Consider the following 18,280-nt stretch of genomic DNA (forward strand, 5'->3'; position numbering starts at 1 on the left):
GGAATATTGAATGTCGGGAAGGATAAGGTTCCGCCGTGGAGTCCTTCTGCTACTCGAGACATGTGTCTGGGAGAGAGTGGAGAGAGGCCCAATCCCCTGATTCAAGATGGCATCGTCATGGCGTGGGGAAGAGATTTGGTAAAATAATAATAATAATAATAATAATGGTAATAATTTAGATACAGATTAATAAGGTGAAATACTTATAATTTTCCCAAGGAATAATTTAGGTTCAAATTAATATAATAATAATAATTTATATTCAGATCAATATAACATGATAATAGTAATAATTTAGAATCAGATTAATAATGTAAAATAGATATATTTTTTGGAAATAACTTAGGTTCAGATTAACATAATAATAGTACTAATTTAGATTCAGATTAATAAGGTGAAATAGATATAATTTTTCAAAATAATTGAGATTTTAATATAATATAATAATAATCATAGTAATAATTTAGATTCAGATTAATGAAATAATAGCAATAATTTAGATTCAGATTAATATAATAGTAATGATTTAGAATCAGATGAATAACGTGAAATACATTTTTCTGAAAAAAATTAAAATTCAAATTGATATAACAATAACAATAATTTAGATTCAGATTAATATAATATAATAATAGTAATAATTTAGATTCAGAATAATGAAGCGACATAGGTATATTTTTCCAAGTAATAATTTAGATTCAGATTAAAATAATAATAGTAATCATTTAGATTCAGATTAATATAATAATAATGTAGATTCACATTAATATAATAGTAATAATAGTAATAATTTAGATTAATTCAGATTAATAAGGTGAAATACATATATTTTTCTGAAATAATAATTTCGATTCAGATTAATATAATAATAATAGTAATAATTTAGATTCAGATTAACGTAATACAATAATAATAATGTAGATTAAGATTAATAAGGTGAAATACAGCCCCAGTTCCCATGTTGACTCCAGAGATCTCAGCCCCAAGGTGAGGACAACCGAGTCAGGTTTCCTTCTAATATATATAATATATTAAAATATTATATAATATCTTAATAGTATGTACAATAAAATATATAATAATACATTAAAAATATATAATAAAAATAATATATTAATAATAAATGATACATAATATATTATATACTAAAATATATTATTGTATTATTATTATATATGTACACATATACACACACATATGTATTATACACATACAAAGACAGACAGATTCATGCATGAATAGGCACGGCTATCTATCGCCTATCTGTCTGTCCATCGATTTATTTTCCATGTCTCTATCCACCTATTCGTCTGCCTATCCATCTATGTATGTATCCACCCACCATCCTCCCATCCATCCATCCACCCAACCATCCACCCACCCATATATCAATCCATCTACCCATTCACCCACTCACCCATCCACTGAACCACCCATCCACCCATCCCATCCACAGATCTACCCATCCATCCATCAATCTATGTATCTATCTACCTATCTATCCCTCTGTCTACTATCATCTATGAAACTATGAATCCATCCACCTATCCACCATCCATCCATCTACCCATTCACCCACCCATCCATCCACCCACCCATCCATCCATCAACTCCACCCATCATCCATCCATCCACAGACACATCCATCCAAAATCACATTCATCCATCCACCTACCCACCCATCCATCCACCCACCTACCCACCCAACCATCCACCCATCCATCCATCTACCCATCCACCCATCCATCTCTCCCGACTCTGGCTCAGTCCATTTTTTTTTATTTCCTCCTTCAACCTCACTTCATTCCATGCTAATCAACCCTCACCCGCACGCCTGGGGTACTCGCACCCACCTGTCAACCACACCCACTGATGATTCCCTCTGGAATCATCACCCAGGAACTCCACCCCCACCCTCTGCGTGGGTCGAGACGTGAGACCCGGCACCCAGGCTCTCCCAGCGCGACTGCGATATAGGCTTGATCACCCCCTGCCTGTCTGTTGGAGAACGGCAAGATCAACACCTGATCCGTGCGATAATAGCAGAAGGTGTTCCGCCCGGAATCTGAGGTCACACATAACATAAAACAAAACAAAATAAAATAGTGTGAAACAAATACCACGAATGCCGATAGTCTACAAACCAATAATTTTCATCACCCTCCCGTAAGCATCGAGTCACCCTGTATTCGTTCTTATAATTTTATTCCATCCGGGGGCTGTATCCTGTTTATGCACTTAGACATCAGCACCCTGCTGTTGTTTACATTGTTCCCATGCTCACACACACTTTACACTCTTATAGTGATCATTGACACGCGCATAATTTATCATCCTATAATTTATATTATCCACTTGCTTCTAGAACTTATATGATTTATGGGCCGATGTGTCGTTTATCGTTCTCTAATGAGTGTTATTCGCTGCCTTCCGTGCAATTCATCCTTATGAAATTCATAGTTCTCATTTACACATATATCACTGGTGATTGGTGTTATTCATGTGTTTATGTGTAATTCACACTGCCAAGTGACCAGGGCGAGTGTGTCAGTTGAATGCGATGTTCATTTTCCAGTATTTTCCCAATGTGTGAGCTCTACAGATGGGGGAGGGTGGGCGCTGGCACAGCGACACCGTTATACTTTTCTCTGTGCACTCATATTCGCCTTTGTACACAGCAAGGTCCTGCATGGCCACCATCACGTGTTTCTGACACTCGCCCCTGATCCTGAAAATCAACCACAGGAAGAGGGACCTGCAGGGATGTAACTCTCTCACTCCAATCAATGTTATTATTATTATTATTATTATTATTATCATCATCATCATCATCATTATAACGATCATTACTATCATTCCTGCTACTATTGTGTTTATTATTGTCATAATTGTTATTACCATCATAATCATTATCATTATTGTTACTATCATCGTCATTATTATTTTTACAAAGTTCCAAACAAGGGGCTCACTATTTGCGGAACTAAATAAAACTAGATAGATAGATAGATATAGATATAGATATAGATATAGATATAGATATAGATATAGATATAGATATAGATATATCTGGGGGGAGGGTGGTATGAGGGACAAGGCAACAAACAGTACAAGAAATGTATCCAATGCCTAACGTATGAAACTGTAACCTCTCTGTACATCAGTTTGATAATAAAAATTTGAAAAAAAAAAGATATGTCTATACACATGTGGATATATGGGCACCTAATTCACCAGCCCACCCACCCACCCATCCACCCATCCATCCACCCATCTATGTGTCTACCCATTCGTCCATCCATCCATCCATCCACCTATCCACTGATCCAGTCAACCATCCAACCATCCATCCACCCATGTATCCCTCTACCCATCTGTCCATCCATTCATCCATCCATCCACCCCATAACCATCAATCCATCCACCCATCCATCCACACACACACACACACACACACACACACACACACACACATCCACTAATTCATCCATTCAACAAACCTCCCATCCCCCCCATTAGCCCATCCAACCATTCATCCATACATCCACCCATACATCCACCCACCCACACATCCATCCACCCTCCTATCCATCCACCCACCCAACCATCCATCCACCCACACACCCATCCACACATCCATCCACCCATCCACCCACCCACCCAACCACCCATTCACCCACAAATCAATCCATGCATTCATCCATCCATCCAACCATCCACCCATCCACCCAGCCATCCACACATCTACCCATCTACCCAGCCATCTATTACTCTACCCATCTGTCTGTCCACTCATCCATCCATCCACTCAATACCCATTGATCCACCCAATCACCCACTCACCCATCCATCCATCCACCCATCTATCCACCCACCCCCCCACACCCATCCATCCACTCACCCACCCCCCATCCATCCACACATCTGTCCACCTACCCAACCATCCATCTACCCACCCACCCATCCCTCCATCCACCCATCAACCCATCCATCCAACCAACAACCCATGCAGCTATCCACACATCTATACACCCAGCCAGCCAGCCAACCTTCCACACCTACGTGGAAGACTTTGAGAAACTGAGGCAGCTGAACCCATGCCAGAGGTTACCATGGCGCTGGCTGCTGTGGACTCACCTGGTGTAGAAGGTGAGGGTCATGGTGTCATATTTCTCTTCATCATCGCACTGCACATGGCACACGTAGATCCGCAGCTGCCTGACCTCCTCGATGGCTTCGGGGCGATTGGAGGATAGGTGCAGGGTGCCCCAATCCCTGGTGTGCTGAGGACACAGCCAACATGGCGCCCAAGCTCCTCGCCCTTCCCACCTTCCTCACCCTCCATCCTTCCCTCCTTCCTCCCTTCCCTCCTTCTTTCCTTCCCCCTTCCCTCCTCCTTTCTCTCCCACCTTCCTTCCTTCCCTCCTTCCTCCCTTCAATCTTACCCTCCTTCTTTCCTCCTTCCTCCCTTAACTCCTTCCTTCCCTTCTTCCTCCCTCCCTTCCCTTCACTCCGTCCATCATTCCATCCATCCTTCCATCATTCCTACTTTCCTTCCCTCCCTTCTTCTTTCTCTCCTTCCTGACATCATCCATCCTTATTTATTTTCTTCATTCCCTCCATACTTCACTTTCCGCCCTCCCTCCTTCCCTCTTTTCTTCCTTCTAAACATCCTTCCTCCCTCCTTCCCTCCTTCCTTCTCTCCATCCTTCCTTCCATCCCCCCTCCTTCCTTCCCCTCCTCCTTCCTTCCCTCCCTTGCTCCCTCCTACCCTCCCTTCCTCCTTCCTTCACTCCTTGCTTCCTTCCTTTGTTCACTCACTCCTTATCTCCCTCCTTCCTTCCTTCCCTCCTTCCTTCCCTCCTTCCTTCCCTCCTTCCTTCCTTCTATACAACCTTAACTTCCTACTTTCTTACCTCCTTTGCCTCTTTCTCTTCTTCTTTCCTTCCTTCCTTCTTTCCCTCCATCCTTTCTTCATTCCTTCATTCCTTTCTTCCTTCCCTCACTCTTTACCTCCCTCCTTACTTTCTTCCCCACTTCTTTCCTTCCATATATCCTTCCTTGCTTCCATACATCCTTCCTTCCTTCCCTCCTTTGCTTCGTTCTCTTCTTCTTTCCTTAATTCCCTCATTCCTATCTTCCCTCCTCCTGTCCTTCTCTCCCTTCTTCTTTAACTCCTTTCTCCCTATTTCCTTGCTCCCTTCCTCCTTTCTTCCCTCCTTTCCACCTTCTTTCTGTCATACCTTCCTTCCCTCCTTCCTTCCTTCCCTCCCTCCTTCCTTTCTTCCTTTGCTCCCTCCCTCCTTTCTTTCCTCCCTCCTTTCTTCCTTCCTTCCTTCCTTCTTTTCTTCCTTCCTTCCTTCCTTCCTTCCCTCCTCTTATCCTCAAATATTCAACTACTCATTCACATAGACTCAGCCCTAAAGACTGCCTTCCCGTCGGGCACCCCCACAGGATAGGGGAACCCCGGAAACTCAGTGGGGTGAAGCTCACCTCACACTGACCAGCAGGTAGTAATTCGTGCTGGAGGCCACACACAGCAGAAGGAGGAGGAGGAGAACCCCCATCCTTAGCCCCTGCACCCCAACTTCCAACAGCTGCGGCTGTTGCTCCTGCTTTCCTCTCCAGGAGCTGAGCACGCACAGGCCAAGGCCACATGCATACCATTTATTTTTTTTTTAAAAAGTGGGGCTTCGCCAGAAAATAGTTGGAGCAGAAAAAAACAAATCCTTCCTTTTCCTGGTTGGTGAGGCCGGGCCAGAGGCTAATGGCGTTGGAATGAAGTGCTCAGCGTCCAATTCCATTTATTATTTTTATTTCCTTATTCCACTAGATATACTTCATTTTATTTATTTTTCCACTTGGTTCCCCAATAGGGTAACAAAGCATAAAGGGCACAGCAGAAAGGCCTTCCAGAATTTTCCGGCTGAAGTGACAGTCTGGGAGCCTCCAGGGCCTCAGCATGGAGAATTCACTCCTTCATTTCCCTACTTCATGGCATTGATTTTTCTCGAAAAAAAATCCCCTTTTTTGTGGGTCCAGGGGGCAGAGATCCTTGCTGCATAGCTGGGATGTGCAGTGTAGTGATAGAAATCATGATGGTCACTTCTTGGGGATGTTTAGAGGTGGCTTGCTTTCCAGAAGGTTCTCCTACGTTATATGATAGCAGTGGATGTAAATATATCTCAGAATATATGTAAAAGAATCAGTGTCTATCTATCTACAGATCTATCATCTATTTATCTATCCATCCACCAAACCACACATCCACCAACCCATCCACCCTGCCTTCCATCCACCCATCCACCCCCACACCCTCCAATGCACATATCCACCCATCCACTGATCCATCCGCCCATCCACCCAAACACCCACCCACCTACCCAACCACCCATCCACACCCCCCATCCATCCATCCACCAATCCTTCCACCAATCCATCCACACAATGATCCACCCATCCATCCTTCCATCTACCCATCCATCTACCCACCCATGCACGCATTGACTCATCCATCCACTCATGTAACAATCCATCCACGCATCCACCAACCCATCCCTCCACACATCCTCCCATCCACCCACACACCCTCCAATGCACCTATCCACCCACCCACCCATCCAACAATCTACCCAACTATCCACCCACCCATTCATTTACCCATCCATCCATCCACCCATCCACCAATCCCTCTACCATCCACCTACCCATCCACCCACCCATCCATTCACCCATCCACCCATTCACCCTCCCACCATCCACACACGCACTCACCCATCCACCGACCCATCCATCTACCCACCCAATCACCCACCCACCCATCCTTCCATCCACCCACTCATTCACCCATCCATCCATCCTCCCATCCATCAATCCATTCACTCACCCATCCACCCATCCATTCATCCACCCACCAATCCATCCACCCATCCACCCACCCATATACCCACCCATCCAGCCAACCACCCACACATCCACCCACACATCCATCCACAAACCCACCCATCCACCGATCCACCAATACATCGACCCATCCATCCACCCATCAACCAACCCAACCATTCACCCATTCACCCATCCATCCACTCATGCACTCACCCATCCATCCATCCACCCACCCTACCACCCATTTACCCACCCACCCATCCATCCATCCAATGATCCATCCCTTCCTCAATCTACCCATCCATCCACCAATCCATCCACCCATCCATCCCTCAGGTTGGAAAGTGAACTCCCATCCTCACATATCACCCTGCACCAGAATCAACACCCAATGAATCAACTGTAAAATCAGATTCGCACACTTGATGGCAGATGAGATCAATGAGCAAGAACACACAGTTCATTCTGCTTGAGGTAAGAGAACATACACAAATCAATGCCAGCAGGCCTAACTTCCTCTTGGCCAGCCCGCCATGACTCCTCCTCAATGAGGCCCTGCCCCATGGCCTGGAGATAAAAAGGGGTGTCCCCAAGTGGGGAGATGCCATCACAGACCATCACCTCTGGGGGAAAGGGACGCCATGGTGAGAATGCAGGTTGTCGGGTTGGGCCTGGTGCTCGTGCTCAGCTGGGCAACCTCATCCTCCGGGTTGAACGTCTTAAAGGTACCAGGGTGGACAGGACTATGGGTGGGTCCCCACTGTATTGAAGAAGGAGCATCTCTGGGTAGGTCCCCACTGTATTGAAGAAGGAGCATTTCCAGGTCTGTTCCCACTGTATTGAAGAAAGGAAGATGCGGCCCTGTTGATCGCACCTTGGAAGGGTGGCGGGGCAGGGGGGAGGCGGGGAAGGGGCGTGGTGCCATCTTCCCCACCCATCTATGTCCATCCCATATGTCCCCCATTCCCTGTGTGTCCCCCGCAGATGCCCGGCATCTGGTACCACGTCTTCACAGCCAGCAATGAACTGGAGGAGTTCCACAACGAGTACCTGTGGCTCTACACGCCCTGCATCAATTCTTTCCTCCAACACTTGGCTCACATTTGGCTGAGGTTCTACTACAGGTAATGGCATGCGGTGCCCGGGTGGACAGGAACGGAGGCCTCCTTTGTTCGGTGGTGGCATGTTCATCACATTGCACATCTGGGGACAGGACTTCCCTTCCTGAAGAAACTCAGGCATGACCATCACCTGGGGGCGGGACTTCCCTTCCTGTAGAAACTCAGGCATGCCAGTTACCAGGGGGCGGTTCTTCCCTTCCTGTAGAAAACCAGGCAAGCCCATCACCTGGGGGCAGGACTTCCCTTCCTGTAGAAACTCAGGCTTGCCAGTCACCATGGGGCAGGTTTTCCCTTCCTGTAGAAACTCAGGCACACCCATCACCTGGGGGCGGGACATCCCTTCCTCTACAACTTAGTCACACCCATCACCTGGGGGTAGGACTTCCCTTCCTGTAATAAATCAGGCACACTCATCACCTGGTGGCAGGACTTCCCTTCCTCTAGGAACTCAGGCACATCCATAGCCCATCTCCCTAAAGTGACGGTGGGAAGTGAGTTTCTTTTCCCAGAGTTTCCCAGCAATCATCATTGTTACACACGATGACAAGATGGGGTCCGGGAGACCCCTCTCATCCCCATCCTCTTAGTTTACGAAGCAAGCAGCACAGAGGGGGTCCCAGGCGACTGTGTCCCCCATTGGCTCCCTGCGTTCTCTTCTCCACCAGCTATCGCGGTACTGTCGCTACATGATCCATTCTATGGAAAGGTGATTCAACCGCAGCTACCTGACCTGGGTTCAGTCCCACCACGTGGCCCCGTGCCCTCCACGCCCTCGGGACCCGAAATGGGACAGGGACTTGATTGACAGGTTCAGTGAACTATAGACCAAGGGCCCGGCCCTGCTGCTATAATTCATGAATCCCATGGAAGTTTCCCCCATCTTCCCTGCCAACAGAGCCAACAGAAACCGACTGGGTAACAGCTCCAGAGCATGGATGACGCCAAAGTCCCACCAGCCAACATTCTAGATCTTGTCCAAGTGAGCGATAGCTTGCTGCTCCTGCACTTTGTCAACCGACCCTCGAGAAGCTCGAGCAGCGACACCTACACCGTCGTGGCACTGGGTCGGTGCCAAACCCCCCCCCCCCCCCCCCGCATCCCTGGGAGGCTCCAGTGGCATCGAGTGAAATTCCAGGGAGTCTAACGGGCCATTTCCCTGCCTTCTCCAGCATTCGCAGGCGGAGAGCCCACTCTCAGTGAGGCTGACATGGCAGAGTTCCAGAAGGTTCTTCGGGACAATGGAATCGAGGCGGAACCCATGCGCTTCACCGCTGATGGTAAGGTCACCCTGCAAGGCTATGGAACCCAGGACCTTGAGAGCTTCCACTCGTATCTCTCATGCGTCCGTTAGGGGGACATGTGGCTCAGACTCAGTTTCCCATTTTCCCTTCTCTCTTAAACACGACTGCTTACTTAATCACGTAATTAAGGAATAAATACATACAATGTCCAGGAAATGATTTGTCCCTGGTGACTCAATGGCTGTCAGCATGCAAGTGCAGAGGAGTCGAGCCAGATGCTGGGTCGCCTGTTCCCATTGGGCGTTCCCCACCCCCCCTCAGCGGCTCCTCGCATGCTCATTTCTAACTCCACCCAGGAGTGCAGGACCCAAGGTGTTCACCCCCAAATGCACATCCTACAGGAAGAAGAATCAATATGAAAAGGAAATTGTCTCCCCCCTGAGATTGTTATTTCCTGATTTCCCATTGAACTGGGCACTCCAGCTCTTTCTCACTCCCCAACCCTGCTGCAATCTCTGTCCTGGACCCATCTATACCCATGATGAAATAAAACGATTTGTGTGCACAATGACATGCGTCTTCCACAGAATATTCCAGACATAGGAGGTAGAGAAATATCAAAATAGGGATATTTGTGAAATTTGGATACTGGGTCTAACTGGCGCCATCTTGTCTTCATGATAGATGAAGTAAAGTCCCTCCACCGGGGGATGGGTCTGTCTAAGTTCCCAGAGGACCGGATGTCCTGCCCCCCATGATGGACATGCCTAAATTCCGAGAAGTAAGTCCTGCCCCCAGGTAATGGGCAGAACTGAGTCCCTAGAGCACAGGAAGTCTCGCCCCAAGGAAATGGGCATGCCTGAGTTTCTAGAAAAAGGGAAGTTCCGCCCCAAGCTGATGAGAATTCCTGAATTGGAAAAGGAAGGGAAGTCCTGCCCCCAAGTGATGGGCGTGCCTGAGTTCCTATAGGAAGGGAAGTCCCACTCACCAGGTGAAGGAAGTGCCTGAATTTGAAAAGGAAGGGAAGTCCCGCCCCCAAATGATGGACATTCTTGAGTTCATAGAGAAAGGGAAGTCCGCCCTCAGGTGATGGAAGTGCCTGAGTTCCTAGAAGAAGGGAAATCCTGCCCCCCAGAGATGAGTATGCCTGAATTCCTACAGACCGGAAGTCCCTCCTCCACGAGATAGGTTAAGCCTCCTTGGGGTGTGCAAAAGGACTGTATTGGCCTCAGTGGAGGGCACAAAGCCTGCATTGACCCCAGTGTGGTGTGCAAGGCCAGGTTCCCATATTGTTCCTCATGCTTCCACCTCTCTCTGTCTCACTCTGTCTCTGTCTCTGTCTCTGTCTGTCTCTCTGTCTATTTCTCTCTCTCTCTCTCTCTCTCTTTCTCTCTCTCTCCAAGTCAGCATTGGGCATAGCTGGGGTGATAGGTGGGAGACATGTCTGCCTACCTGGGCCACTCAGGGATTTGAACTGCTGATTGGATCACATGCAGCACACAGAAGTCCACTGCTTTCCGTACTCAGCCACAGGGCCTGCGTCCCAGGATGCCTGGGGCCGCGGGTTCATGTCCTCTAAGCCCTGAGGACAAGACGCCATGCCAAGAACTCGAGTTTGTGCTTTCCTTCCCTCCTTCACTCCCTCCTTCCTCCACTCCTTCCTTCCTTCCTTCACTCCTTCCTTCCTTCTCTCCTGTCGTCCCTCCATCCTTCCCTCTCTCTCTCTCCTTCTTCCTTCCTCCTTTCTTCCTTCCCTACTTATTTATTTATCTCCTTCCTTCTCTTCCTTCCCTCGCTCCCACCTTCCACCCATCCTTCCTTCCTTCCCTCCTTTCTTCCTTCCTTTTCTTCCCTCTTTCCTTTCCTCATTCCGTCCCTCCCTCCCTCCCTCCTTCCCTCCTTCCTTCCCTTCTTTCCATCTTCCCTCACTCTCCCTTCCCTTCCTTTTCTCTCTCCCTCCATCCTTGCCTCCTTCCTTCCCTCCCTCCCTCAGTCCTTCCTTCCCTCCTTCCTTCCATCCTTCCCCCTTCCCTCTTTCCCTCCTTCCTTTCCTTCATTCCTTCCCTATTTCTTTCCCTCATTCCTTCTTTCTTTTGCTTCCCCCTTTTCCTCCTTCCTTCCTTTCCTTCCCTCACTCCTCCCTTCCTTCCTTGCCTTATTCCTTCCCTCCTTCCTTCTCTTCTTTTCCTCGTTCCCTCCTTCCTTACCTTTCTACACAATCTGGAAAATTTATTATTTTTAGGTTGCATCCTGGATGTATCTGTGTCATATATAATCGATGAATGAATATACAGTAGATAAATATATATTATTAAAACTTATAATATACGTATGTCATATATGCATGTTATGTTATGTAAATATATGTAAATAAGTCTATTGTATCCTATGAATGTGTATTATAATAAAAATGTTTATATATTTTTATGTACAACAACAAATCCTCGTATGCCTCGCCATCCTCCTCTCCCCTCTCATGTGTCTCCACCCATGGGGTGTCATCTCTGGAACACAGGTGATGGGTGTACCTGAGTTCCTATAGGAAGGGAAATCCCACCTCCCAGGTGATGGGCGTGCCTGAGTTTGTAGAGGAAGTGAAGTCCAGCCCCGAGATGATGGGCATGCCTGAGTTTCTAGAGAAGGGAAGTCCCGCCCCCAGGTGATAGGTGTGCCTGAGTATCTGGAGGAAAGGAAGTCCCGCCACCAGGTGATGTGCAGAGACCTGCATTGGACACAGTGGGGTGTGCAAAAGGATTGTTTAGGCTTCAGTGGAGCATCCAAGGCTCTTATTGGACTCAGTGCAAAGCCTGTTTGGCTTTGGTGGTGTGTACAAACCCTGCATTGGACTCAGTGGAACACACAAGGCCTGCACAGGGCTCAGTGGGGTATTCAAAAGGCCTGTGTTTGTACCCAGTGGTACATGCAAGGACCACATTGCTCTCAGTGGGATGTGCAAAGACTTGTGTTGCTCTCACTGGAATGTCTAAGGTCTGTATTGACCTCACTGCAGAATTCAAGGCCATCATTGGCCTCAATGGGACATGTAAGGCTTTAGCGGCCTCAGTGGGGGTGTGCAAACACTTGTTATGCCCTCAGTGGTGGGTGTACAAGCTCTAGATTTTCCTCAAAGGCCTGTATTAGACTCGGTGAGCTGTGCAAAGGCCTGAGCTGGCGTCAGCAGGGAGCGCAAGGTTGCTACTGGCCTCATAGGGGTGTGTGCAGTTCCCACATTAGACCTCAGTGGGCTATGCAAAGACATGCAAGGCATGTATTCATCTCAGTCGGGCGTGCAAAGGCCTGCATTGGCCTCAGTGGGCATTTGGAAAGTTCTCTATTGCCCTGGGGAGCACAATCCCCACATTGCCCTCAGTGGGGTGGGCCCAGGAGTGTGTTTGGCCCTGGTGGAGAATGCAAAGCCTTATTGGCATCAGTCTGGTGTGTAAGGCCTGCATTGATGTCAGTGGAGTGTGCCAGGCCACTTGTGGCATCAGAGGGGGATGGGCAAAGCCTCTTTTTTACATCAGTGGGGTGTGCAAAAGGTCTCGGTTCATCCTCGGTGGACTAAGCAAGAACCATATCAGTCTCAGTGGAGTGTGTAAGGCCTGAGTCAGTATCAGTGGGGCGCGCAAAGACGCTATTGGCCTCAGTAGGATGTGCAATAGCCTATATTGCTCTCGCAGGGCTATTTAAGGCCTGTATTGGCCTCATTGGGGCCTTCAGGGACCGCATCATTTTTCAGTGGGGTGTGCAATCATCTGTATTGCCCTCAGGGGGCCATTCAATGCCTGTGCTATCTCTGGTGGAATACACAGGGACCGCATTTCTCTCAGTGGGGTGTGCAAAGACTTGTGCCCTCACTGCAGTGTGTAAGATCCATTAGGGCCTCACTACAGCATTCAAGGCCTGCATTGTCCTTAGTAGGGCCTGCAAGCCACCTCTCGGCCTCAGTGGGGGTGTGCACGGCCTGTGTTGGCCTCAGTGGGGTGTGCACTAGGACAGCATTTCGCCTCAGTGAAAACACAAGGCCTGCGTTGGCCTCAGTGGGGTGTGCAAACAAGCATGTTGGCCTCAGTCGTGTGTGCAGAGCCTGTGCTGGCTTCCCTGGGACCCACAGGCTCTCATTGTCCTCAGTGGGGTCTGCAAGGCCTGGATTGTCTTCAGTAGTATATGCAAATGTCTGTATTATGCCCACTGGGGCAATTCAACGCCTGTATAGGCCTCGTTGGTGGGCGGGGGGTGTAAAAGATTGCATTTGGCTTCCATGGACTATGTCAGGCCTGTGTTGTATTCAGTGAGGTGTGTAAGGCGTGTATTGGTGTCAGTGGAGTTTGCAAGGCCGCTGCTGGCCTCAGAAGTTGTGTGCCAGGCATGTAGCGGTCTCGGTGGGGCACACCAGTCCCGCATATTGGACTCAATGGTGCACATAAAGAGCTGTATTGGCCTCAGTGGGGTGTGCAAATGCTTCTATTGCTCTCACTGGAGTGTTTAAGGTATGTATTGGTTACTGGAGCACCCAAAGACCACAGTGGCCTCAGTGGGGCACACAAGGCCTGGATTGGTCTCAGTGGGGTGTGCAAATTCCTGTGTTGGCCTCAATGGGCCATCTTGTTACTCATGCTTCCACCTCTCTCTGTCTCTGTCTGTGTGTGTGTGTGTGTGTGTGTGTGTGTGTGTGTGTGTGTGTGTGTGTGTCCACGTCAGCATTTGGCATAACTAGGGTGACAGGTGGGAGACAAATTCACCTACCTGGGTGACTTTGGTGTAAAATTGAGGTTCAGGGATTTGAACCCTTGATTGGATCCGATGCAGTGCACGAAGGTCCATGGGTTCCATACTCTACCATGGGGCCCGGGTCCCTGGACGCCAGGAGCTGCGGGTTCAAGTCCTCTAAGTGCTGAAGACAAGAAGCCAGGCCTAGAACTGGAGTTCACTCTTTCCTTCCACATTTCCCCATTCCCTCCTTCCCTCCTTCCATATCTCTTTCCCTACTTCTTTCATTCCCTTCTTTCTTCACTCTTCCTTCCCTCCTTCCATTGCTCCTTCCTTTCCTCCTTCCTTCCTTCTCACCTTCCCACTTTCTTTCTCTCCTTCCCTCCTTTCTTCCTTCCTCACTTCCTTCTCTCCTTTCTTCTATCCTTTTCTCCATTCTTCCTTCCCTCCTTCCATTCTTCATTCCTTCCTTCTCTCCCTTCTTCCTTGCCTCCTTTTTCCCTCCTTTCTTCCTTCCCTCAATCCTTTCATCCATTCTTTCTTCCTTCTCTCCTTCCATCGCTCCTTCCTTCCACACTGCCTTCCCTTCATTCTTCCCTCCTTCCTTCCTTGCTTCCTTCCCTCCATCCTTCCTTCACACCTTCCATCCTTGCTTCTTTTTCTCCTTACCTCTTTGCCTAATTACTTCCTTCCTTCCCTCCTTCCTTCTTTCCCTCCTTCCTTTCTTCCCTCTTTCCCTCCATCCTTCATACCCTCCTTTCTTCCCTACTTTCCTCTTTCCATCCCTCCTACCCACTTTCTTTCCCTCCTTCCATCTGTCTTTCCATCCTTCCCTCTCTCCCTCCTTCCTTCCCTTCTTGATTCCCTCCTTACTTCCTCAGTTCCTTCCCTCTTTCCTTCCTTCCTCCCATCCCTCCTACCTTCCTTCCTTTGCTCCTTCCCTCCTTCCTTTTTTCCTACTTCCTTCTCTCCTGTCTCCTCTCCTTCCCTCCTTTCTTCCTTTCCTATTTTCTTCCTTCCTACCTTCCTTTCTTCCCTCCCTCCTTCCTTAACTATTTCCCTACTTACTTACTTTCCTTCTTCCTTCCTTCCATACTTCCTTCCTGTTTTCCCACCCTCCCTCCTTTCTTCCTCCTTCCCTCCTTCCTTCCGTCCTTCCATCCTTCCCTCTTCTTCCTTCCCTCATTCCTTCCATGCATCCTTCCTTCCATCCTTCCTTTCTTCCATCCCTTCTTTTCTCCATACTTCCTTCCCTCCATTCTTCCTTCCTACGTTGTTTCCTTCCCTCCTTGCTTCCTTCCGAACTTCGTCTTTCCTTTCTTCCCTCCTTACCTCTTCTCCCATTACTTCCTTCCCTCCTTCCTTCCTTCCTCTTTCTTTCCATCCTTCATTCCCTCCCTTCTTTCTTCTTTCCCTCCTTCCTTACCTCCTTCCATCCTTCTTTCCATCCTTCCATGTCTCCCTACTTTTTTCCTTCCTTCCCTCCTTCCTTCCTGATTTCCTCCTTCCTTCCTGCATTTTTCCTTCCTTCCTTCCCTCCTTCCTTCTCACTTTCCCTCCTCTCTCCCTTCCCTCCTTCATTTCTTTCCCCTTCCCTCTTTCCCTCCTTCCTTCCTTCCCTCCTTTCATCCTTCTTCCCTCCTTTCCTCTCTCCCTCATTCCCTATTTCCTTCCCTCCTTCCTTCCCTGTTTCCTTCCCTCCTACCTTCCCACCTTTGCTCCTTCATTCTTTCCCTTCTTTCTTACTTTCCTTTTGACTAAATCCTTCCAGCCTTCCTTCCTCCTTTCTTTCCTTCCTTCCCGACTTTACTCATTCCCTCCTTCCCTCCTTCCTTTCCACCTTCCCTCCCTCACACCTTCCTCCCTTTCTTCTCATCTTCCTTCCCTTCCTCCTTCCACCTTTCCCTCCTTTCTTTGTTCCCTCCTTCCTTCACTCCTTCATCTCTTCCTTCCTTCCTCCTTCACCCTTCCGTCCTTCCCCACATTCTTCTTCCTTTCTTTCCTTCCTTCCCAACTTTACTCATTCCCTCCTTCCCTCATTCCTTTCCTCCTTCCCTCCCTCACACTTTCCTTCCTTTCTTCCCATCTTCCTTCCCTCCTTCCTTCCATCTTTCCCTCCTATCTTTTTTCCCTCCTTCCTTCACTCCTTCATCTCTTCCCTCCTTCTTCCTTCCCCTTTCCGTCCTTCCCCACATTCTTCCTTCCCTTTCTCCTCCCTTCCCCCTTCTCTCCTTCTATTCTTCTTTCCTCTTTTCTATTCTTCCTTCCTCCTTGCTTTCCTTCCTTCCTTGCTTCCCTCCTTACTTACTTCCTTTCCTCCTTCCTTCTCTTACTTCTATGCTTCTTACCCTCCACCCTCCTTCATTTCTTCCTTCCTCCCTTCCTTCCCTCCTTCCCTTCCTTCCCTAGTTTCTTCCTTTCTTCCTTCACTCCCAAATTAACTCCACCATCCTCCCTTCCTCCTTTCTTTCCTTTCTCTCCCTTCACTCCTTTCCTCCTTCCTTCCTTCCCTCCTTCCTTCCTTCCCTCCTTCATTTCTTCCATCATTTCTTCCTTCCCACCTCCCTTCCTTCCCCACTTTCTTCCTTTGCTTCTTTCTTCCTTCCCTCTGTATCTAACTCCTTCCACCCTTTCTCCTTCCCTTCTTCCTTCCCTATTTTTTTCCTTCCTGGCCTCCCTCCTTCCTTCCTTCCTTCCATCCTCACTTCTCTCCTTCCTTCAAGGCTTTCCTTCTTCCCTTCTCTTCCTACTTTATTCCTTCCCTCCTTCCCCTTCCTTTCCTCCTTCCTTCTCTCCTTCCCCTTCCTTTCCTCCTTCCTTCTCTCCTTCCATACCTAATTCCTTCCTTTCTTCCTTCCCTCTGTCCTGCCTTCTCTCCTTCCTTGCCAGAGAACGGTTGGAGCAAAAACCCAATTAATTCTCTATTTTCCCAGTTGGCAAGGCCGGGCTGGAGGCCGATGGCATCGGAATCCAGAGGAAGACTGGAATCTGCGCAGGGTGAGGTGCTCAGCGCCCAAACGCATTTCTTGGTTTTCATTTCATTTCATTTCATTTTCTTATTCTGCGTCGTGTTTTCTATTGGATTCATTTTTCCACTTGGTTCCCTAATGGGGAAGCATATTTAATTTAATTTGATTTTTTCCACATTATTTATGTTATTTTATTTATTTTTAAACTTGGTTCCCTAATGGGGTAACGTAGCTTAAAGGGCACAGCAGCAAGGCCTTCCAGAAATTTCCAGCGGAACTGACAGGCCAGGAGCCACCGGGGTTTAGCATGCAGAATTCAGTCCTTCATTTTCCTACGTCATGTCATTTTTTTCTCTAAAGAAAGTCCCTTTTTGTGAGTCGTTGAGGCAGAGAACCTGGTTTCCTAGGAAATCATTTAGTCCATCTGTCTGTCTGTCTGTCTGTCTATCTATATGTATATCCCTCTGTCTATTCCATCCATCCGTCCACACAGCCACACATCCACCCCCCCATTCATCCATCCACCCATCCACCCATCTATCCACCCACCCATCCGTCCATGCACCCATCCATCCACCCATCCACCCATCTATCCAGCCACCCTCCATCCATCCATCCACCCATCCACCCACCCATCCATCCACCCACCCAAACACTTATCTACCCACCCATCCATCCATCCATTGATCCACCCACCCACAAACCCATCCACCCATCCACCCACCCATCCATACATACCATCCATCCATCCATCCTCCCTCCCACCCACCCATCCGTCTGCTCACGCCTCTACCCATTCATCCATCCAATCACCCATCTAACCACCCATCAATCCACCCTCCCCTATACCCACTCACCCATCCAACATCCATCCCTCCACCTACCCACCCACCCACCCATCCATCCATCAGTCTACCAATCCAACTATCTGCCCATCCACACACCCGTCCATCCATCCACCCATCCATTGGTCAGTCCTCCGTCCATTGTCTGTCTATTTTTCTGTCTTTCTCTCTGTCTATCCATCTATCCCCCTATCTACCTATACATCAATCTGTCCACCCATCCACAAATCCACCCATCCATTCATTTGTCTATCTATCCATCTGTCTATCTGTCTGTCTATTCCTTTCTCTGTCTATCTTTCCATCTATCACTATTTATCTATCCATCAAACTATCCACCCATCCACTCATCCATCTATCTATCTATCTATCTACCTACCTACGTACCTGTGTTTGTGTCGGTCTGTGTGTCTGGCTGGCTGGCTGGCTGTCTCTGTCTCTCTGTCTCTGTCTCTCTCTGTATCTCTGTCCCTCTCTCTCTCTCTATCCATGTAGCCCTCTATCCATCA

The sequence above is a fragment of the Perognathus longimembris genome, chromosome 24 (genome assembly GCF_023159225.1).
Source record: "Perognathus longimembris pacificus isolate PPM17 chromosome 24, ASM2315922v1, whole genome shotgun sequence".
Taxonomy (NCBI): Eukaryota; Metazoa; Chordata; class Mammalia; order Rodentia; family Heteromyidae; genus Perognathus; species Perognathus longimembris.